This window comes from Lithobates pipiens, unplaced genomic scaffold (assembly GCF_037356315.1).
Source record: "Lithobates pipiens isolate NorthernLeopardFrog02 unplaced genomic scaffold, aLitPip1_a1.2 Scaffold_23, whole genome shotgun sequence".
NCBI lineage: Eukaryota > Metazoa > Chordata > Amphibia > Anura > Ranidae > Lithobates > Lithobates pipiens.
In genome coordinates, this window is record NW_027507785.1 from 288,138,054 (window position 1) to 288,162,470 (window position 24,417).

A 24,417-nucleotide genomic window follows, 5' to 3' on the forward strand; every position below is an offset into this window, starting at 1 on the left:
ACTCTGTATTCTGAAAAATAGCAAATCCTAGACTGTATTCCCTCTGGAACTACGACAGTCTCTCCTGATTTAGCAAAGAAGAATTCCCCTTATAGGAGCTCTGTGTCCCCTTGGTGGAGTTTTAGCAAAGTCCCAACTTGTAGTAGTTATATGTCCCCTTTCTTGAAAATACCAGACCACCTGCCTGGCTGCTTGCTAATGTGTCCCAGAATAAGGGATTGGGTTTAGCTTGTTGGCACACTCCCAGGAAAGCTTGCTGGATATTTCATCAGGCAGCATTCTCCCTTTCTAGACCATGGGGTGTAGAGATACTCACACTGTCCCTGGAATCCTGCTGTTTTTGAAAAGACTGCTGTTCAGGTGTCCTGCTGTCCAGGTCCTCCCTTGCTAGCTGTGGTGTCCCCTAAAAGAGACTGTAAGGTAGTGGTGACCCCTCTGTCTTCTTCCTTCCTTCCTCAGCTCCAGCCTGGAGACAGAGCCCCCTCAGCCCTAGGGTCCCCTCCCAGGCTACACGACATAGTCTCAGCACTCCATCTTCCACCCAACAACAACTCAACTTTGCTGGCTGGGCTCCACAATATTTATGGGCTGGCCCAGCCACCTTGCCAGGACTTCTGTCTGGGGATTAGCTAAGTTCCTATAAATATACAAACCAGGTCCTCTTTTCCTCCACCCACTAGCTTTTTGAAACTTCTCCAAGCTTCTTGAACCAGGGGGAGGTACCAGAGGCCTGACCTATAGAACCCTCCAGCCAGACCAGACAATAAGTCCCAACCAATTACCAGGCTCACACAGCTAATGTGAGCCAAATCAATTTTCCTCACACTAGACTGTACACTAGAGGGTGATACACTCTTATCAGATGAAATCACTGGTCAGCAGAACTAAATATTTTCGGAGCTGTGGCTGCCTAAATACAATAGTGGATCAGGATGTTGTGAGTAGATAGGAGAATTGATAGGAGAATTGATTGAGTTTCTCTTGTTCAGCCTGCTGGCTGATCAAGTAAAAGTCTAATGTATAGTATGTGTATGGTGGATTTAAGACTGTATAGATAGGGAGTTTTGAAGTATTATTGGGGCAGTTGACTCAGGAATAAAGATTTCAGGCATAAATATTGCTGCAAGTGAGAGTCCTTTTAATATATGCGTATACGAGAGAAGCAAATACAACCATGGTACAAATACGTTTTTTTTTTTTTTAAATCTTGCTACCTCTTCATTGTAATTCTGTGTAAAAGTACTGCATATGGGTTTCAGAATTATTTTCAGGATTGAAGAAGGAATCTAAGGCCTGACCTTTTCTGCTCATCATCTATCCTTATTGTTAGTGTATTTTATGTGTGGCCCAAGACAATTCCTCTTCTTCCAATGCAGCCCAGAAAGGTCAAAAGATTGCACACCCCTGAAATAAAGGGTAAAAATTTAAAGCAGAGGCCCACCCTAAAAAGAAAATAATAATACATAAATACACTCCTTAAAATACATTTAAAAACATTTGAAAAAAATAATTGTGTTACTTACCAGAAATGGCTGTTGCTAGGTAGATCGTCCCAATCTGCCACATCCTACTCCGCGGTTCTTGTCCTCCCCCTCGTTGTCTCCTGGGAGATGGGGCGCGATGTCTTCTGGGACATGTGTGTGTGTCCCAGTAGACAGGCGTCCATTCATAAAGCGCCGCGCGACTCGCGCATGCGCAGTAGGAAACGGGCAGTGAAGCCGCAATGCTCCACTGCCTCTTTCCCTTTGTTAGGATGGCGGCACCGGCACCTGATCCGGTGCACAGATCGGCCTCGGGGGCCGGCATAGCGGGCTCGCCAGACAGGTAAGTGCCCTTATTAAAAGTCAGCAGCTACAGTGTTTGTAGTAACTGCCTTTAAAAAAAAAAAAAACCTGGACCTCCGCTTTAAGTCCAAACTTTCTATATTATTCAATGTGTCTTACATGATATAATACTCTGTTTCTGCAGAGTTCACCAGAATTATCCTAGAATGTATCTATTTCTTTTGGAAAATATGCTGGGTGACATGTGAATTTCAGGAATGTAGAAGTGTATAAGTCTGATTAGGTCAAGAGCAATGTGGAAAGGTCAGTAATCCATAACTAATAAGCAGTCAATAATTTTCCATAAAACATAAGGCATTGCCTAATTAGTTTATTATGCCTTCACCAATCCTTAAATATATCTCCCGTATTATACAGTGCAGAAGGTGTGGCTTTATTATTTTTTATGTGTAAAACATTGGATCAGAAAGTTTCTTACCTAGAACTTATGAGTGCTTACTGGACATGCTCACTATAAGCAATTTTCTGGCCCAGGGCAGGATATCACAAGATGTTCATTCTTGGTGGAGTGCACTGTTTCTCATTAAGATGCAGACCTCCCCAAGAAGACCCCCAAAGCTGTTAATTGCAAAGATTTTTTTCTGCACCCTGGTTCTAAATAAATTATATTGGTGATCTGCTCTAACACAATCTAATCACTACTGGATGGGTGGTTAAGACTAGGAGGAGATAACATGGTTGCCATTCAGGTATGACCCGACTATATGAGAAAAGTACTGCTCTGAGTCTAGCTTATAAGTGCAATGTTGGTATGTAATTAGAGCTCTTAGTAAGGTAGTGGTGATACTAGAAGGGGGTTCACCTCTGCTCTGTCCAAATGCCGGGATGTTTTGTTTGGGCAAACCTTTAGCTGTTCCTGGTAGTCTCAAAGCTAGAATATCGTCTCTAGCCCCAACCCCCAACACACACACATCCCTACTGGCCAATGGGGCAGCACACAATAATAAAGGTTTGATAGGAATGTATGGTTGGATAATGGTGTCATGCCTGGAAACCCGGAATAACAGTAAAACATACTAGGCAGATTTTAGGTGCATCATTTCCTACAGAATACATTGGTTAACTGCCTAGGGTTTCTATTATCTATCAAAGCATTACTACTTGGTCACCTCACCATTACTTGCCATAATTTGGGCCATTGATAACATCATGGCTTGGAATCTGTTCTTCTCTCAGCCAGCAGTACTCCTCATCCCCATTACATAGTAGACAAGATTGAAAAAAGTCCATCAAGTCCAACCTATTTGTGTGATTATAAGTCAGTATTACCTTGTATATCCTTGTATGTTGTGCTCATTCAGGTGCTTATCTAATAGTTTTTTTAAACTATCGATGCCCCCCCCCCCCCCCCGATGAGACCACCGCTTGTGGAAGGGAATTCCACATCCCGGCCACTCTTACAGTAAAGAACTCTCTCTATAGTTTATGGTTAAACCTCTTTTCTTCTCATTTTAATGAGTGGCCACGTGTCTTGTTAAACTCCCTTCCGCAAAAAAATTGTATCCCTATTGTGGCGTCACAAGTACGGTATTTGTAGATTGAAATCATATCCTATCTCAAACGCCTATTCTCCAGAGAGAATAAGTTCAGTGCTCGCAACCTTTCTTCATAACTAATATCCTCCAGACCCTTTATTAGCTTTGTTGCCCTTCTTGTACTCGTTCCAATGCCAGTACACCCTTCCTGATGACTGGTGCCCAGAACTGGACAGCATACTCTAGGTTCAGCTGGACCAGAGTCTTGTAGAATGGGAGAATTATCACTTTATCCCTGGAGTTAATCCCTTTTTTAATGCATGCCAATATTCTTTTTACTTTGTTAGTAGCAGCTTGGCATTACATGCCATTGCTGAGCCTATCATATACTAGGACCCCCAAGTCCTATTTCAGCCTAGATTTCCCCAGATGTTCTCCACCTAGTGTATATATTGCATTCATATTTTTACCACCCAGATGCATTATTTTATATTTTTCTACATTAAACCTCATTTGTCATGTAGTTTCCTACCCCATTCATTTGTTCAGATCTTCTGGCAACGTTTCCACATCCTGCAGAGAAGTTATTGCTCTGCTTAGCTTAGTATCATCTGCAAATACAGAGATTTTAACTGTTTACCCCATCCTCCATGTCGTTTATGAATAAATTAAATAGGATTGGTCCCAGCACAGAACCCTGGGGGACCCCACTACTCACCCCTGACCATTCCGAGTACTCCCCGTTTATCACCACCATCTGAACTCTCCCTTGTAGCCATGTTTCCATCCATGTACTCACCCTATGGTCCATGCCAACAGACCTTATTTTGTACAGTAAACATTTATGAGGAACTGTGTCAAATGATTTTGCAAAATCCAGATACACCATGTCTACAGGCCTACTTTTATCTAGATGGCAACTCACTTCCTCTTAGAAGGTTAATAGATTGGTTTGACAAGAACGATTCTTCTTGAATCCATGCTGATTGCAGCAAATGATACTGTTTTCATTACTAAAATCTTGTATGTAGTCCCTTATCATCCCCTCTAAGCCCCTGTACACACGGTCGGAGATTTCGACAACCAAATCCATCGGATTTTGTCCGTCGGATTTTGTCCGTCGGATTTTGTCCGTCGGATCTTGTCCGAAACTGTTGCATACACACGGTCGGACTAAGTTGTCGAAAAATCCAATCATTCAGAAGGTGATGACGTAATTTTGTTACGATGGGACTACGTTCAGGCTAGTAGCCAATAGCTTTGATGTAGGAATTTGATCTGAGCATGCGTGGCACTTGGTCCGATTAAAATTCTCTACACATGATCGGAGTATGTCCGATCGAACCATTTGGTCGGAAAATATTTCCAACAAGTTGGAAAATTGGGTCCGACGGATATTCCGACGAAATCAGTTCGATGCATACCACACACAGTCGGATTATCCGACAACACGGTCCGATAGGACACATTCCGACGGATTCTCCGACCGTAAGGGCTTAAGAGCTTGCATACTATTGATGTTGGGTTAACTGGTCTGGTCTACATTCCCAGGGATGTATTTTGGGCCCTTTTTAAATATTGGTGCTACATTGGCTTTTCTCCAATCTGCTGGTACCATTCCAGTCAGTAGAAATTGGGAACAATGGTCTGGCAATTACTTGACTGAGTTCCCTAAGTACCCTTGAGTGCAAGCCAACCGGTCCCGGAGATTTATTAATGTTAAGTTTCCCTAATTTTAATTCTCTCCTCTGTTAACCATGAGGGTGCTTCCTGTGATATGTCATGAGGATAAGCACTGCCGTTTTGGTTACTAAAGCCCCCCGATGCCCTCGTGAAGGCTGAGGAGAAGAATAAATTCAATACCTTCGCCATCTCCCCATCCTTTGTAACCAAATGGCCTTATGAGGCCAATATAGTTTGCCCTCCCTTTTTTACTGTTTACATACTTAAGGAATTTCTTGAGATTTTTTTTGCTCTCCTTCGCTATGTGTCTTTCATGTTCTATTTTAGCCGCCCTAATTGCACCCTTACATATCTTGTTACATTCTTTGTAAAGTCTGAATGCTGATGATGATCCCTCAGCCTTGTATTTTTTAAAGGCCTTCTCCTTTGCTTTTATATGCATTTTTCTATTAGAGTTAAGTCATCCAGGACTTTTGTTTGCTCTTTTAAATGTATTACCCAATGGTATACACTGGCTAATGCCCTTATTTAATATGCTCTTAAAGCAAACCCATCTCTCCTCCGTGTTCTTTGCTCCTAAGATTTTATCATAATTTATGCCTTATGCCATTGCGTTTTTTTAAATACAGGACCATCTTATATTTGCCAGTTCTAGAAAGGCCTTTTGAGAATGAGGTGCTGCAAGGTTGCAGAGCTGGAAACACTTGACTGCTTTGTTTGACAGTGGTTGCCTTTACTGGTGTACCCTATCCTGACAAAAGTAGAATGTTCTAGTGCTGATTTTAGGTCCATCATTTCTGTAAAATGACACACAGGCTAGGGTTTTTGGTTCATCCAGGCATTGATGTCACTCCATTTCGATATTCCATATTCTTGGAATACTATTTCTGGATTCCTTTGAGAGTATGTAAGAGCTTTGCCAACCCTACCAACATTTGTTTTTTCTAGTAGAGCCGTCTTCTCACCAATCACATCATGGCACATTCATAGAGTGATTTTCATTGATGGAAGCTATAGTACAGCTTCTGTGATAAGATGAGTGGGTGGGAAAAGTGGATACCATTGGCACTCTTGATGAGTTCCTATGTGAGATCCAACAGCTTGTATTAACCCCTGCAGCACCAGAAAATTACCTCTGTGGAGTTATGGGAGTCAGAGGGTGGAATATTTCAACTAAGAGAGCAGCTACCGGCACAAAGGACACTTCTTGTTAAAGTGAATTTCCAGTCTAAGGCTAATTAAGGTTAAAACTGCTCCCAAACTCCTTCTAACTGCTATAAACTACCCTGTAGAAGGAAGATGATTATACTTACCTATTCTCAGAGCACTCCAGTCCGGTCACATGAGCTCTCCAGTGGTCGGCTTCAGAGTAGAGGAGAGAGAGCCGAGAACGTCTAGAATGCCTTAGCGGTGATGTCACCCATAGCATTACTATGGGGCATCCGTTATCCCGTTGTCTCCTCTGAAGTGAGTACTGGGACCCGATCATGTGACCAAGCCAGAGCGCTCTGAGAATATGAACTATAAGCATCTGCCTTCTACAGGGTAGTTAGTATAGGTGTTAGGATTGGGGGGGGGGGGTGGTCGGAGCAGTATTAAGCTTAGTTAGTTCTAGCTCAGACTTCTATTTTAAATGTAAGTACCATCCCTTGTGCTGATTTTGAAAAAATTACCTAAACTTTTTTTTTTACAAAGCAAGCAGTGTAAATACCTGAGTTTGACCTCTTGCAGCTCCTTTACAGCAGAGCTCAGATAGGGTAAAAGAGAAGAAGCACAACAAACAAAACAGCTGTGCTAAAGTGCTAGCAAGGAGCATATGGATAGTAGGAAAGAGCAGAGTGACAGAGAGATGAGCTCCTCAGTTTGCTGATTCTCCTTTCACTGCACAATTACAAGCTGTGGAAAGGGGAACAAAAATCATGTCTCCTGTCCTGCTAGACAAGACTGTGCTGTGTAAATCTCTAGAAGGTAAATCAGCTCCCATATCTGTATTTTAATGGTGCATTCAGCTGGTTGCATGGAGTTCAGCATTACGCTCTGTTCTTGACCAGAGCGTAATGCTGGTTTACATTCCATTCGGGTTCTGTTTCCAGAAAGAACACTTTTTTTTATTTAGTTAGAGTTAAACACATTTTTAACCTCTCTATGGAAAAACAACAAAACCGGCGTTTTAGGCATATTTTTGAAAAGTTTATGCTGAAAATGTAAAGCGTCAAATCCGCCATATGGCAAGTAATGAGCTCACTGCAAACTCCCAGTTAGGCTTCTGCGCTGTCTTGAAAGAGGAAATTATTTTCCTATGTTAATGAAAAGGTATCACGTTCCACCTCTCTATTGCGGAAACAAACCTGATTCATACAGGGAAATGGACCTTTCAGATGCAGTTAGAGGAAATGAAATGTTTGGTTGTAATGGCAACGTTTGCCTTTATATAAAGGACTAAGAAACATGCGATTATATGACATGACAGAGCCGGCTTTACAACTAAATGTTATCTGCCAGTACAGACAGCGAGACGTTTCTCCTTTTATGAGACAAGTTTAATAAACAGTATGATATACTAAGAAGATAACACATACTTATCTTTACAAGACAATAAGTAAATTGCATCCGTGTGCTAAAACTCTTCACTTAAGGGTGTATTTCTAAAAAAAAAAAAATTGCAGGACATTCCATCTGTCAAACTGCATGTACATTAGTTCTGTGCAAATGGGGGCAAAACATGAATATTGTCTCTCTAGATTAAATGTTTTTCATTCTTATAGAATAGAGTGAATCAGGAAAAATACCATATTATGGCCACTACTTATTTACTATGTTTGTCACCTCCATCTAGTGGCCATAAAGCATTATTTTCCCAATTCGCTATATTCTGTGCAAATGAAAAACAGTCACCCTGGAGAGAAAACACAGGTTGTATACATATATACATTACATGAGCATGTTGCAATCTTTGGTGCACTTCAGACCTTGGCCACTTACTTCATCCCTGGATTCATGTCTGAAATGAGTGCTGTACTTGCATTAGCCTCTTGATGGAGTGTTGCAAGTGTCTGCCTAGGAGGAGTTGGCTTTTTAGATCCAAAAACACACGTACTAGGGCCAAGTTAAGCCATTTAACCAGCCAGCATATCTTTGGAACGTGGGCGGAAATCGGAGTACCCTGAGGAAACTCAGACAAGCAAAGGAGAATATGCAAACCCCATGCAGATAGTGTCCTGGCTGTCTCAAACCAAGGACCCCAGTGCTGTATAGCATAACCACTAAACCATTGTGTTGCTCTTTATAATATCCAATGCCTTTAGTTGCCAAACTGAGATTGACAGCACAGTTCCCAGGGGTTCTTGACTAAGGCTGGCCATACACAAATAGGTCACACATAGGGCTGGCCATACACACATAGACCACACAAAGGGCTGGCCATACACACATAGACCATAAAAAGGGCTGGTCATACACACATAGACCATACAAAGGACTGGCTGAACATACATAGACCACACAAAGGACTGGCCGAACATACATAGGCCACAGACAGGGCTGACCATACACACATAGATCACACAAAGGGCTGGCCATATGCACTTAGACCATACAAAGAGCTGGCCAAAAATACATAGACCACACAAAGGGCTTCCATGAACACAAAGACCACACAAAGGGCTGGCCATACTCATATAGACCATAAAAAGGGCTGGTCATACACACACAGACCATACAAAGGACTGGCTGAACATACATAGACCACACAAAGGACTGGCCGAACATACATAGGCCACACACAGGGCTGGCCATACGCACTTAGATCACACAAAGGGCTGGCCATATACACATAGACCACACAAAGAGCTGGCCAAAAATACATAGACCACACAAAGGGCTTCCATAAACACAAAGACCACACAAAGGGATGGCTGAACACACATAGACCACACAAAGGGCTGGCCATAAACACATAGATCACACAAAGGGCTGGCCATACACACATAGACCACACACATACCGCTGGCGAATTACACATAGACCACATAAAGGGCTAGCCATACATACACAGTCAATACAAAGGGCTGACCAGTAACACATAGACCACATAAAGGCCTGTTCAAACAGAAAAGACCACAGAAAGGGCTGGCCATACACACATAGACCACAGAAAGGGCTGGCCATACATATATAGACCACACACACACAGACAGGGATGGCTAAACACATATTGACCACACAAAGGGCTGGCCGAACACACATAGAACACACAAAGGGCTGGCCAAACACACATAGACCACACAAAGGGCTGGCCATACACACATAGACCAAGACCACACATAAGGCTGGCCAAACACATATAGACCACACATAGGGCTAGCCATAAACACATAGACCACACATAGGGCTGGCCAAACACACATAGACCACACATTTTGAGGGGTTCCTTTTTTTATGTATTTCATTGTTTTTAATGTATTTTATTTAAACAATTCAAACTTCCCAGGTAGAATGGAACAGGGTCAGGATTTGTAGCAGGAAGATCTCCCTGTTTAAGTACTGTAAAATTAAAAGGCAACTGCTGATGCAACCCACAATGCTCTACCTAAAGCTACAGTATCACTCTTGTAGAGTACCTGTAGAATACTCTTTCCACTTGTGCATTCAGAAGGTTTAGTTTACATTTGCTGTTGGGGGGCCAGTGGTTGAGCCATGTCTTTACTACCCCCCAATCGCCACCCCCCATGCTTTTGTTGCTCCCCATTCACTTCAAGTGTGATGTGATATAACTGCTCATCACCGCCTGTCTAGCGCCCTCTGAAAAGCACGTATTGGGTAGGCGCATATTTAGGAAAATATGTAATTCACTAAATTGGCCTTCCAATATGGCTTTGTTAGAATTCTGCACTTTATGTCCCATTCAACCCACGAGAAGTGCCAAAGGTCTTTTTCTTTTCTGAATAACTGACATCGTTTGACTTTCCCCTCAAAATCCGCCCCATGTCGTATTGACTGTTTATCAGATGAGACAGCTCTGAGTGTAATGGTTTCCATTTGGTGGAACTGCCTTCTATGTCTTTTGAAGTTCCGTGTTTTTGTTTTAGCTACGGAAAATATTTCAGAAATAGCTTCCATCGTTGTCAAATTTCGCAAATTTTATTCTCAGCCCCATTGCTAAACGGCAACATCTATTCTTACTTTGTCCACATGTTGGAGGGAAATATCTAATGGAAAACTATGAACATGTGTTGACTGAGCAAAGTGGGGGTGCTCTCCGTTGGTATCAAGCGATGAGGGTAATTGAATAGGTTATATGTATAAACTACACATAATAAAGATGGAACCCTGCTAAGCATGGATATCTAAAATGGTCACATAACACAACGCTAGTATACATCTTGAGTCTTTATTGTACTATTTATTGCAATGTAACTTTTATATGACTCTTACATTTTACATGCTTGCTGTTCTATTCTCTAAACCCAGGGTCTCCAAATTTTCTAAACAAACGGTCAGTTTACCGTACTTTAGACCTTAGGGGGGTAGGACTGTGGACAGTGAGAGCAAACGTGGGATTAGACAATGGGGTTGATTTACTAAAGGCAAATAGACTGTGTACTTTGGAAAGTGCAGTTGCCCCAGAGTTTAGTAAATGAGTAGAAACTTTGCTGGCTTCCATCGTCCAATCATGTGCAAGAAAAATTTTTATTTTTTATTTTCCTTGCACGTGATTGGGTGCTCTTTGCAAATTGCACAGTCTATTTGTCTTTGGTAAATCAACCCTATAGTCTCAGACTTAGGGGTTGATTTACTAAGCGCAAATAGACTGCACACTTTGCAAAGTGCAACTGCTCCATATTTTTATGCTTGTTATTTTTATTAATTTTTTTTGGTGCAAGTTACCACAACACCATTATCCCATAGTTTTTAAGATCAAAGATACAACTATGTCGGTGTCCCTTGTTAATTTTTCATTGTATCTTTTAAAATGTAACTGCCTACTCCCAAACTGTCATTTGAAGTAAAACACATAGCCAAGTATTATTCTACACAATTTTTTTTTATTCTGCATTAATAAAAAATAAACAAATACAATTAGACATGCTATCTGCCAATAGAACTTAACCAAAAAGTGCATTCTATGCATCCAAAAATATAGAGAATATACCGACTCAAATCAGTATTAATCAACCAAAAAAATTAATAAAAGTCTCATGCATGTGTCCTGCTTCTTAATATAGACTTGGTATAAGTAAGGGTCCCTTATCCAGATATAATTCTGAAAATCATCTGGATTATTCTCCTGGAGCTCCCACAGGAAAGGCATATGACATAATTGGTCACAATTAACCGCATGCTGACCAACCACCACAGTTGTACTGCGGCAGCATGGCTTGGCTGCGCAAATCACCGTTATGCTGTGTCGGCAGCATAAACGGGCACTAGGGGGCCGCGTGCCCCCCCCTCGCTCCCCGAGCCGATGCAAGTGCCCCGCGATCGCTCGGGGCACACAGAGAACCGGGAGCTGTGGGTGTAAACACACAGTTTCCCATTCTCTGAGCAGTGAACTGACAGATCGTCTGTTCATACAGAGTATGAACAGCGATCTGTTAGTTTCGCTGCACAGTCCCATCCCCCTTTAGTTAGAACACTCCCTAGGATACATATTCACCCCTTCACTGTCCCCTAGTGTTAACCTCTTCACTGCCAGTGAAATCTTTACAGTAATTAATGAAATTACGCTGTATTCTCTGTATTAATGCGAATGGTCCCAAAAATGTGTCAAAAGTGTCCGACATGTCCGCCATAATGTCGCAGTCACGATAAAACTTGCTGATCGCTGCCATTACGAGTTAAAAAAAAAAAAATATGAATAAAAATGCCATAAAACTATCCCCTATTTTGTAGACTCTATAACTTTTGCGCAAACCAATCAATATACGCTTATTGCGATTTTTTTTTATACCAGAAATATGTAGAAGAATACGTATCAGCCTAAAGTGAGGAAAAAAAAGTTTTTTTTATATATATATATTTGGGGATATTTATTATAGCAAAAAGTTAAAAATATTGCGCTTTTTTCAAAATTGTCGCTCTTTTTTTGTTAAATAAAAACCGCAGAGGTGATCAAATACCACCAAAAGAAAGCTCTATTGTGGGAAAAAAATTACGTCAATTTTGCACGACAGCGCAATTGTCAGTTAAAGCGACGCAGTGCCGAATCGCAAAAAGTGGTCTGGTCTTTGGCCAGCCAAATGGTCCAGGGCTTAAGTGGTTAATAAAGCAACCAATTTTTGGTCCAATAAATCCTCCTCCTACTGTTCCTGGACTGGACTTGGGTCAAAGCAATAACTCTAAAATGATATAGGAGGATTTGTTTAATCTCTGTGTATGTATAATAAGGGTTTACTTTAAGAATAAATACTTAAATAGAATTTTCGTTTTTTATAGCAGAGTTCAGTGTCCCTTTAGCTGTCTGTACACACATCTTGATGGAGAGGGTCAGGGTCTCATAGTTGGAAAGCTCAGAGTCTCAGGCGGTAATCACATGTGGGATCCTTTTGCCCTCAAAGCGTTGGAGTGGAAGACACACAGCAATTACATGTGCGATCTGTTTTCTCACGTTGTGCTGTGGCTGCTGCGTTGACAAGTCCAATGTGTAGAAAGTCTGTGAGGCTGCAGACTGTCCTGCCGCCCCACCAATCAGTGCCGCCTGGCCAGCACCTTGCCTGCAACTGTCCTCAATTAACCCATTTCACAGGGTGACAGAACGCCATGTTTATTTACACTGCAGTCTGTGTACACAGAGATCTTGTTTTGTTGTCTGCCATTGTTTGTGCTGGAAAAATAGTCACGCATGGCGTCACACAAACATACACCGTGGGTGATACAAGGTTTCCTAAACCTCTCTCAGTGTTTTCTTACCAAAAGAGCAATGGAAGGAAATTCTATTTAGTATCAGCTCAACCACCTGCTGCAGACCAGCTGAAATTTGACATCAGGTACTACTAATACTGACAGCTTAAAGTGTACGTTGCATTATAATGATAGGTGTGCTCAAACAGCCCCAGCCCCATTGACGCTTTAGTAAGGTAAGTATAGATTTATACTTTAAAACATTAACTAGAACTATTCTTAAAATGTCCTGCCCCCTTTTACCTATCCTACATATCCTGTATAGAGCATGCCCCAAGTCGATGACATCACAAGGTGGCAGGATCACCTGGTGGCATCATCAGGTGGCAGAGCTGTCATTAGGCGGGAGCCAGCTTCGGGTACGGACCATTTTTTTGGGGGGGGGGGGGGTCATTTTTATGTATTTTGTTTTTTGACTGAATGTGTAGTGGTATTATATATCCCATACTCATTCACATGGGGGGTGGGGGGTGAGCCGGAATCTGGGGTCCCCTTGTAAAAGGGGCTTCCAGATTCCAATAAGCCCTCCACCTGCAGACCCCCACAACCACAGGCCAAGGATGTGGGGAAGAGGCCCTTGTCCCCGGCATGTGGCCTGGTATGGTTCGGGGGGGACTCACTTATTGCCCCCCCTTTCCTGGCCTGCCAGACTGCATGAGGAGCATCTGGTATGGATTTTAGGGAGACCCCACGCCATTTCTTTTTACATTTTGGTGTAGGGTTTCCCTTATTATCCATACCAGACCCGGAGGGTCTTGCTTGGGGGGGCCTCCACGCTGTTTTTTTAAATATTTTTTTAATGCTGGCACTCTTTTGTTTATATTCAGCTGTCATTGGGAAATCCTGCTGACAGCTGATGATTCATCGGTCGTGAATGACGAAGCGGCAGCTGCATGCTCCTGCGCAGCGGGCAATAGGTGCTAAATACCAAAACAAAAATGCTAATTATAAGTGTTTTTGTTCTGTTTTTTTCTGCCGTTTTTTTTTTTTTTGCTAGTGTACAAGGAGCCTTACTAAAAAATCGCCTATGCTGTTAAGAAATGTCTTAGATAAAAAACAAACCGTGCAGCTTTAACTAAAGTTGAATAATGCCTCTGATATAGGTGTCGGCTATTTACATATCTCCCAAAGCCTGACTGGAATACCCCATGACGTTGCTAGGAAGTTGCTAATTGAGGCCTAGTCATTGCTGCTCACCTCCACTATCACAGATGCAAGCTCTCAAATTCTGAGCTCAGAACTACTGCATCAGGGGAGAGAAAGTGCATGTGTGGAGGTTTCAGTCAGAGAGCTCACTCCTGTGATGGTGGAGGTGAACAGTAATGACCAGTTCTCTCATAATAACATCCCAGCAATATCCTGGGAGTATTTCAGACAGGCTTTGAGAGGTACAGTATCTCACAAAAGTGAGTACACCCCTCACATTTTTGTAAATATTTTATTATATCGTTTTATGTGACAACACTGAAGAAATGACACCTTGCTACAATGTAAAATAGTGAGTGTACAGCTTGTGTAACAGTGTAAATTTGCTGTCCCCTCAAAATAACTCAACACACAGCCATTAATGTCTAAACTGCTGGCAACAAAAGTGTGTACACCCCTAAGTGAAAATGTCCAAATTGGTCAAAAATTTGCCATTTTCCCTCCCCGGTGTCATGTGACTCGTTAGTGTTACAAGGTCTCAGATCTAAATGGGGAGCAGGTGTGTTAAATTTGGTGTTGTCACTCTCACTCTCTCACAAGAACTCTCTGAGAATCTGAAAAAAAGAATTGCTGCTCTACATAAAGCTGGCCTAAGCTATAAGAAGATTGCCAAGACCCTGAAACTGAGCTGCAGCACGGTGGCCAAGACCATACAGTGGTTTAACAGGACAGGTTCCGCTCAGAATAGGTTCTCAGCGTCATATCCATAAGTTGTCTTTGGGAAATAGACGTATGAGTGCTGCCAGCATTGCTGCAGAGGTTGAAGGGGTGGGGGGTGAGCCTGTCAGTGCTCAGACCATACACCGCACACTGCATCAAATTGGTCTGCATGACAGTCGTACACTCACTACTTTACATTGTCACAAAGTATAATTTCTTCAGTGTTGTCACATGAAAAGATATAATAAAATATTTACAAAAATGTGAGGGGTGTACTCACTTTTGTGAGATACTGTATGTCAAAGGCCTACACCTATAGCAAGGGTTTATAGGCTTATAGGTTGCCTGTAGCTGGGCTGGGCAGTGCATCTGTGTCTTCCACCCACAATCAAACACTGGAGCCTTGTGCAACAGCTATGATCAAGAACTAAGGAAGTTTAAAATGCGTTAGCTGGTGATGCTATTCCCCTATACGTGTTTTTTGGAATTGGTTTTATGAATATGCCACAATAATGGTGATTTTAACAGGATGTGTTGCCAACCAGAACCTTCTTTGTACCTCATTCAACAGTACTAAACTCCAAGTGTGTATAGGCCTAAAAAGGAGAGAAGCATGAGAGAAGTCATTGAGACATGAGTACAATGTAGGATCCAGAAGCCCCTGCACTTCCTGCCAGTTCACTTGCGAAAATGCAACAGAAGATCAATACTCATCGCAAAGCTGCAAAAGGAAGCTTCTGATGGATGGTGTAGAGCGCAGTGGCACTATTCTATGCATTTCTTACTCTTCATCATGCAATATGATGTCAGATGGCCAAGTACATGGGAAAAGCACCAATGGCCCCAGCACTGGTTCTGTGGTTTCCCCCCACAATTCAGCTCTGCCATGGAAAATCCATCAGTCGGCCTTACTGTACATATACTTCAGAGACATAAAATGGAAGCTTTCCCCACAATAAGGGGTGACCAGAATGTGTATGGGGGGGGGGCTATATTCTGTAGCTCCTTCAATGAGTAGAGGTTTTGGAAAGGTATAACAATTGAGACCATTGAGGGCTTTAATGGTTAGAATTAGATTGTAAATGATACCAAATGAACTAGAGAAATAGGGCAGGGACCAACAAAAAGGAGTGGAGCATTGGAGTCTTCTGAACTCTTGTGATTTAAATTTTTCCCTTTTTATCTGGGAGTCAACAGTGAAACATGGAACGATTCAGCTGCAAAATCCTTTCGTTTGAGAATATTTGAGGAACGTAAAATGATTGTATTGGACAGTGTCCGTTGCCTGTAATCTTGTTTTGAGCCTCACCCAATACCATCCAAACAATTTGTCTTTGCAATTTAGGGTTGTTTTTAGGAATGTAGGATGAATCCCACTTGTTTGAATCGTAATATTGTGCAAGCCTTTGCTTGGAGTGGAAGAATAATCTCAACTTTCCATCCTTATCCAACACAATAACACATCTTTAAGCAATAAGCTATAATTAGAGAGTGATGAAGAATTTACAGTAGACCTATGTATTTACGGGGAAGGCATAGTGTTTTGTGTTTACTTTCATATATATATATATATATATATATATATATATATATATATATATATATATACATATACATACATACATATATATATATATATATATATATATATATATATATTCGTATTTGTTTTACCACTACTAGATAATTACTTAGAACCCAAAACATTATATATTTTTTATATACACTTTAACCCCTTCCTTCCAACTGTAAGCAGACAATACAGCCTCACTAGACTGGGACCCCCGGGACCCATTCTAACTAGCGATTCTGGGTCACCTGTCACTGTGATTGGCTATCACAGTGATCAATTACTGTGAAGCCTGCCCCTGTATTTTCTCTCTTTTTGAATGGAGAGGAGAGATGCATTGTAGCTCTTTCTCTCCTCACAAAGAGAAAACTAAACAAAACTAAGCCATGTTTTGCTTGGGGATCAAATACTTATTTTACTCACTGAACTGCAACTCAATTTATAACATTTGTATCATGTGTTTTTTTTCTGGATTTTTGGTTGATATTATCTCTCTATCATTTTAAATACACCTATGATAACAATTATAGACCCTTCATTCCTTTGTAAGTGGGCAAACTTTTAAAATCTGCAGGGGTTCAAATAATTATTTCCCCCACTGTATAATATATATATATATATATATATATATATATATATATAAATCAAACAATAATAACACTGACCAACATCCATTATACTTTCTCTTTAGTACATATGAATGGAAAAGGCATTGTTCCATCCAAGCAAATGGTAAAAGCAACCCACACATCACTGGACTTGCTGTAAAAAGCGGCTCACATTTGTCTACATGATCAATGTTTACAAAGCTCAGTGAAGCATGTTTATATATTAGCACCACTGCCAATTTCTACATAGTGTGGTGCCAGAAGCTGACTGTATGCAGTATGTTGCTATATTGATATTTAGCCTGATCAGGACACAGGAGCTGACAGCCACCACACACACAGTCTCTAGACACACAGATCCTGACAAACTGTAATTTCAGGCCCAGACTAACGTGGCACAATTGGGAGAAGGTAGTTCTCACTTAAGTACTTGTAAGGCAGAGAGAGTAATGATTTTCCGTTATGAAAAGTAGAGTGTGTAATATGCGTCTCTGACATTATTCTTCAATGAGGTATAAATATGTTGTTATTTTTGTTATTTGTATTGTCAACCACTGTCTTATATATGAGTTGCCCGATGCATTTTTAAGCATGTTTTAATGCACCATAGCATCTCGATGCACATGTGTTTTCCTACGGTAAAATGCTTTTGTTTTTTAAAAAAATGCACCAAAATCATTAAAACACTCTAAAAATGCATTAATATCATATCTCTATATCTGGTGGGAATGGGCAGTTATAAAAAATCATGTCTGATATTTTTGAACAGCACTTGGTGTCCCCTGTACCCCTCTAGCCATGTTTTTTCACGAGTCGCCTTCCTCTACAAAATGACAAATGCCTCATTCCACATTTGTGGATATCCCATAAGGTTCCTAAAGTAGGGGAGTAGTTTACTCAGATTGATCAGATTAAGGGGAAATGAAGAGCAAACATATTGGCTTCAAGATCAATACAATACTTTCTATTGTATCTGGGTGGCCACTGGCTAGTTATACTTCAAATTCATGGAAAGATATGAGGAAGCCCAGTCACCAAGAATAATTCCACCATTAGGTTCATAGGCAGCTGACAGGTACAATCCATAGGTGTCATGGTCAAACATTGGATGGGCATTTGTTTGACTCTTTGTTGGGTAACAAAAACGAAAGGCACCAAGGCAGGTGATATGGAGGGGTTGTGGAGAGAAGTTTGTTATGAAGCTGAGTGGGCCTACCTATGTAAATTAGGTGTTACATGACTATTTCTCACCTATGTTCCTAAAGTTTTTGAATGGTCTAATTTATGTCTTCTAGTGGAGTAAGATAAACAGAAGCATATAGTAGAGTTTAAGCCAATAATTGCACAGTGTTGTAACTGTGTCCAGTTACTCAAGTTGTTTGTATCTAGATGCCTCTAAATGCCTATGTGTAAATTACACCATAGGATAGTGTGTGATTGCTACTCACCATAATTAATCATAGACACATTTAATCAAACAGTTGAGCTGAACAAAGGCCTTGACCCACTGGTACTTGGCAGCACTACCCATCCACTGTCTCAGCCAACAAAAATACTGTGTATTCTTACAAGTTAGGGGTGATCATGTGACCTTTTCCCATATGATAGTACTCTGGTCTACCATCCAATCAATAGGCCCAAATACTGTGGCATTACTAATAGAGCATCATTGCTCCCCCCCAGCATTCAAGATCATCCACCAAAAAGGATTATAAAATTGGGTCAAGCATTGCACAGTGTCTCTGCACCATTTTCATGTTTGTCTGAATTAAATAAAATAGGACCAGTGCTGTTGCGGATGAGAAGTGGTGGCAATAAGTAAAAAGTCAAACAAACATTTTAAAAGAGAGAAAGAGATTCTTTGTTTTATCAATAAATTGCAAAAGATTCCTACAAAATAAAGGGTTAATTAAAGGGGCAGAAAAGCAGATGAAACTTGCTTTGTAGCTCCCTTTGTTTGATTTAAATCTCAAAGGCGAAGTTGGCTCTGTTGACGATTCTGTAGACATCAGGCTGTTTTTAGCACAGTAGAAAGTGATAGAGTTCTTCAGATGCTAAAAGCCCAGTTCAGCTCCATCTGCTGGCTGAATAAAATACTACATAACATTAATATGCAATATTTCATGTTCACTAACTAAACAAAAGCTTTTATTTTAAATTTTATATTTGAAACCATGATTATTATTAATAAAGAAAGTGTGTTAAAAAAAACAATGCATTTACCCAGCTTAGCCAGCTTGATTGACGACACCTTCTTTATAGCCCCAATTCAGTGCAGCATAAACGTTGGCAACAAACACAGGCAATAATTCTAACCTAGAAAGGCGTATTCTAGCACATAAATGTTTTTGAATATATAGAGCCCCTGCTAGCTGACCTTTCTCTAATAGCTTTCAGCACATGAACCCAGTTGTATAGTAGACCATCTGGGCAGCAAAAAGGTTAATTAACTTGTGGTCACGTGCCAAACCAGAAACATCCAAAAACCTAAAAAGAGCCAGAAAAAGTATGGCCAAGGTAGTGTGTATATAAATTCTCTTTATACAGAGGAAGCCGCCAAGAGCAATCAAGTCCCCAGTTTCTAAAAGAAGCAGTAAAAACAAGCAGCAGTATAAAAAAATGTAAGAGGCATAAATGCTACAAAAGAGATTTATTTTTGGCAGATTTGATTATTTATGAATAGTTTACTTGTAGGTGGAGCAGTTCTCCAACGCTCAAGACCAATATAAAAGGGTTTTTGTCATAATGCCATTTATATTGCCTGCTCCAGTACGGGAACAGTTTCTGTGGTGGGGGGATAATCTGTGTTCTTTGTTCTTATCAGTTTGTAGATAAATTATAAGTAACTTTGAGTTCTGTCACTCAGGATGAGGAATGTCCAGTAGCTCTTAGTAGTATGTGATTGTTTGCATTGGTTTCCCAATTATCTTATTACCTGTTTTACCTATTGTTTAACTATTATTATTATTATTATTATTAATAATATTATTCAGGTTTTTCAGGCACCAACAATTTGCACAGCGCTTTACAAACTTGCCAGAGACAGTACAATTACAATACAATTCAAGGCAAGAGAGGAGGGCCCTGCTCACAAGAGCTTACAACCTACAGTAAAAAGGAAGGGAAGGAGATACATAGGGTAGTAACTGTGTGGTTATGTATTGTTTGAGAATTGAAATCCCTTTTTGTTAGGTAGAGATGGGATAGACTACCCTAAAGGTATGCGTTTTCAGGGAATATATTGACATACACAAGCCATCATCTGCTAGTGGAAGGCATCTAAACCAAAGTCACATGGTGTAAAGCCTAGAAAAAGCATAACATGTTCCTTAAAGGTTAAGGCTAGCCAACCTTTTTTTCTAAGTTTGAAAAGAGTGAATAAAGGGTCAGATTGTCTGCTTTCCCACTGGGGACATTTTTTTCCCACTTCCTGTCTCAGCTGTGCAACAGGAAGCATGAAGTTATCTTTCTAAAGTGCATTGTCATCGAAACAGGCATCTCCAGTGCAGGATTTCTTCTCTTCCATCATTTTGGCCACCAAAATGAAGTGAAAATGAAAACAGTGTTCTATTAGAGTTTACTGGGCAGGTGTAGGGTGCATGTAGCATTGAAGAATCAAGTGAAGATGTCAACTTTAATATCAAGAGGTCTAGACAAGGTGGCTAAGTGTACAGTGTCTGAAAGTACAGTCACCTCTGAAAGAAGACCTTCACCCTCTAGAGGCACTGTAACTCCCTGGACTTCCTTCTCCAAAATGGCACTCAGAGATTCTTTTTTTTTTTTTTGCATTTTTGTTCAACCCCTTCTCACCACTATTATTCTTGTATAGGTAAGAATGATGTGTACCTGCTCCCGAAGCCTCTTGTGATTGCCCTGTAACATATCCCAAGAGGCTGCGGAAGTGGGAATACACATACCTGTGGGCAGAGCCGGGCAGGCTATATGAACCCAGAAGTGACAGCCGGCTTCTAATGAATATGGAGGGGCCAAGATGGTGGCGCAGGTCCCAAACGTAGCAGGATGCTGAATACTCTAGGCCAATGAATATCTGAATCAAGGACGGTGCTGCACAACATATAAAGGATGGGGGGGGGGGGGGGTTTAAAAAAAATAGAGGGGCGAGTGAGATTCCTCTTTATAGTGGTACTCAGCTCCCCGACCCATGTTTTCTTCATTCTTACCTGTAGAACAGCATTCTTTCCGAAAACACATACTAATCTCCACACCGAATCCAGTTCTTTTCCACTGTAGGTTGTGCCATCATCTTGGTCCTCTTCAGCTGGATGCCTCTTCTAGGGTAGGGCAGCCATTTCTAATGACATTCAAAGCCTGTCTGCGAGTTGCCCTTTGTGCTGATCCTGCAGCCTCCTGGAAGATGTGATGTAAATATCGCAGGAGGCTGCAGGACTAGGTACACATCATTATGGCCTAGGCGACAGGCAGTACATCTAAAAAACAAAGTTTAGCATTAGTAGCAAATTTTCTAATACAAATTTGCACACATTTTTCCTGGGGAGGGGAGAATGTTAAAGTAAAACAGTAGGCAAAACATTTTATTTTTCATTTTAAATAAAGTAAGAGAATCCCTTGGAGACCCCCAGGCCACCAGAACTAGTATTCCCATTGGAAGATTTCCACTCTATTTCTTTCACTTTCAATGCTAATGGTAAACAGGACAAATAGAGAGGATAACTGTCCCTAAGAGGGACACAGACAGCAATAAAAACTGATATGTGTTCTAATCCCTCTCCACTATCTAAATCTAAAGAAAATGTTGTGCCTTTAGTTATCCCTTAAAGTTTCACTTTAAGCTACCCTATAGTATACTGTATTGCTACTAGGCCTTGTGATTGAAAGTGTTTTATAGAACCTTATGTTGCCCAGAGCAACCAATAAATGTGTCCTTTGCATATTCTAAGCTGTGCTGGAAGAAGGAAAGAAGAAGCTGGTTACTATGGGAAACCATGAGCATTCCTTTACCCTACAACAGTTAATCATGGCATAATGAGGGTTAAGCAGCTACTAGCTAGCGAGTCGAGTGTCTCATAGCACAAAAGGTTTAAGCTCATACATTAAGATGATTTACTTATTATAAGGTGCGAGGAGTGATTTTTACTATGTCTTTATTAGAAGCAACGCAACTCTAAATCTTTACTATGGAAAAACAGAGTTGAAGCCATCAGCCAGGAATAGAACACTAAGCCCAGCGCAGTAAATTCGACCTAAAACAGGCAGCCGTACAAAATAAACAGAGAATAAAACGAGTATATGGATGTGAATGCACAAGACATAAAGAGCGCAGCCCTGTAACGCGTCCATTTTTCGGCGCGGCAAATTCCTTCATTCCTGGGCCTGGCTCCTGACATACCACTTAAATACTATTCTGTGCTACTGCAGGCTGTTGTGTCTGGTCAGCAGCATAAATACTACCAGGCAGGCATGGCTAGGTCTGACTTAGCGGTGAGGTTATTGCTCCCCCGGCTCCTGAGCTATTCCAGGCCAGGGCCACCTTAGAAGATTCAGTATCCAATGCTCAGGCCGGTTCTGTAAACAAGCTGGCTATTGCTGCATCTCACAGGAAGCAAGCTGTCACTAGGTTTTAACATTAAAGTGATATTAAACCTTCAGCTTTTAAGAACTTTCAGTAGCTAATTTAATCCCTTACTGAATGCAGCTTCTTTATCGTTTAATCCTTGCCTATGTTCCAGCATAAATAGTTGCCATGGCTGCTGCCCCAGGTTTCAAGGTGGCTCCTTTCTCTTGCAGCATCCTATGGAGCCACCCTTGCATGTAAGGACTAGATTAGTGTTGTTTTCCTACACTGTGTGCATCAATAGAAACACACAGCCCTGTAGCCTATGGCAAGGCCCAACCCTTCTCCTCCCTCCTCCTCCTTCTCCAAGCTAACAGACTGGCTCCAGACTGCACTGTCCACTGTCAGGGGTTTTTAGGGTAAACCCTTAAAAAAAAAATCCAAAAAAATCCAAAAAAAAAAAAAACCTGCAAGACAAAGGCATAATGAGCTAGTATGCATAGCATACTAGCTCATTATGAAATACTTACCTGAGATTGAAGCCCCCGCAGCGGTCCTCGTTCACTGCTCTGGCAGCAGACATCGCTTCCGGGGGTTACTTCTGGGTATCGCGGCTCTGGCACTGTGATTGACCAGAGCTGCAATGACGTCACTCCTGCGCATACGTGCCATTGCTTCAGTTTTTGTTTAAGTGCGCATGCAAATACAGGGATATCTCCTAAACCGTACAGGTTTGCCTGTAGTAAATATATAGGCTTGTCTGTAGTAAAAAGTAGTTGTAAAGGGTTTACAATAGGGATGCACCGAAATGTCGGCCGCCGAAACATATCGCCCGAAAATGCCCTTTTCGGCAATTTGCCGAAAGGAAAAAACGGCCGATAATTGAGCCGAAAATGGGGCGGGGCCTGGGGCGGAACTCCGCCCCCACCCTGCCCCTGGTGCCGCCCATGATGGGGGTGAATAGCACAGGACTGATGCAGCCAGCGATGCCCCTCTGCAGTGAAGAGAGCCGTCTGGTTAAATAAACCGCCGGGAACATCACAGCTTTAATTTCAATAGCTTGTGTGTTCCCCGTCGCGCGCCATCACACACAGCCCCTCCCCCTTGTCCGGGGAACTTTGATAGACTAATCACCTGTCTTGATTGGACGGGTGATCTGTCTATCAAAGTGCCTGGACAAGGGGGAGGGGCTTGTGTGACGGCGCGCGACGGGGAACACACAGCTATTGAAATTAAAGCTGTGATGTTCCCGGCGCTCTATTCAACCAGACGGCTCTCTTCACTGCAGAGGGGCATCGCTGGCTGCATCAGTGGGGGGCATCGCTGGCTGCATCAGTGGGGGGCATCGCTGGCTGCATCAGTGGGGGGCATAGCTGGCTGCATCAGTGGGGGCATAGCTGGCTGTATCAGTGGGGGCATAGCTGGCGGCATCAGTGGGGGCATAGCTGGTGGCATCAGTGGGGGCATAGCTGGCGGCATCACTGGGGGCAACGCTGGCTGCATCACTTGGGGCAACACTGGCTGCATCACTGGGGGCAACACTGACTGCATCACTGAGGGCAACACTGGCTGCACTTATCTCTTTTATTATGTCGCCAGTCTCTGACCACCTCCTGTACCATGTCGCCAGTCTCTGACCACCTCCTGTACCATGTCGCCAGTCTCTGACCACCTCCTGTACCATGTCCCCAGTCTCTGACCACATCCTGTACCATGTCGCCAGTCTCTGACCACCTCCTGTACCATGTCGCCAGTCTCTGACCACCTCCTGTACCATGTCGCCAGTCCCTGACCACCTCCTGTACCATGTCGCCAGTCTCTGACCACCTCCTGTACCATGTTCCCAGTCTCTGACCACCTCCTGTACCATGTCCCCAGTCTCTGACCACCTCCTGTACCATGTCCCCAGTCTCTGACCACCTCCTGTACCATGTCCCCA

The 24,417-nt window shown here is 41.9% G+C and overlaps 1 protein-coding gene across 1 annotated transcript in view; it reads left to right on the forward strand.

Annotated features, from left to right (window-relative positions):
* Positions 1-24,417, forward strand: part of TRABD2B (TraB domain containing 2B) — a 407,815-nt gene that overhangs the window by 347,122 nt on the left and 36,276 nt on the right. The window lies entirely within an intron of this gene.